Here is a 766-nt window from a genome sequence, read left to right on the forward strand (position 1 = left end):
TACCCAGGTTGCGCAACTTCAATGTATGTACCTATACATACATACATATATTAAAGGTATAAAGTGCAAGTGAGATATTATCCGGATAAACGAATAACACCATAACAATGATAACACTTTTTCTTTAAATAAATCAAATAGTACTTTTAATACTCGAATTGTATTATAGTAGGTAGAGTGGTTGCATCGAAAGGAAGAGTGGTTGGGTTCGAAACCTGCTGTAGGCATGTAGTTATAAACATGTATTTCCGTCAGTTATGGGTAAGTATGCAGGTAGATTTTCAAAATTATAAGACACAGAAAATTTCTAAAGCCTACATCTAAAACAGGTAGTATTTTCTTTTCCCGGCTTGTTATAAGAAGGAACCTTTCTGTCTAGGTAAGATTTGATTTTTTCAATTTTATTCTTGTTCCGAGTATAAATATGAGTTAATGCGCTTTGAAACTTCATAACATCTTCAAGGCTCGCCGGAGATAGTTCAGTTCATAAGTCTAATTTCAAAACCGTGATTTATTAAAAAAAATAAAATGAGTAAAAGGACGCGAGAATTTGAGTGTAATAAGGATCCAGATATGTTCTGTTTCATGTGTGGCCAATATACTATCATAAGGCGACGACGAGTGTTCTCAGATCATATCAAAACTTTATACTCCAAGTATTTTGGAATTGAGCCTAAAAATGCTGAAAAACCATGGACACCGAACACTTTGTGTACATCGTGTCGAGTAGAATGGATTCAGTGGGAATCAGGACAACAAACAAAAT

Source organism: Rhagoletis pomonella, unplaced genomic scaffold (assembly GCF_013731165.1).
Source record: "Rhagoletis pomonella isolate Grant_MI unplaced genomic scaffold, Rhpom_1.0 Rhpom_scaffold_00003, whole genome shotgun sequence".
Taxonomy (NCBI): Eukaryota; Metazoa; Arthropoda; class Insecta; order Diptera; family Tephritidae; genus Rhagoletis; species Rhagoletis pomonella.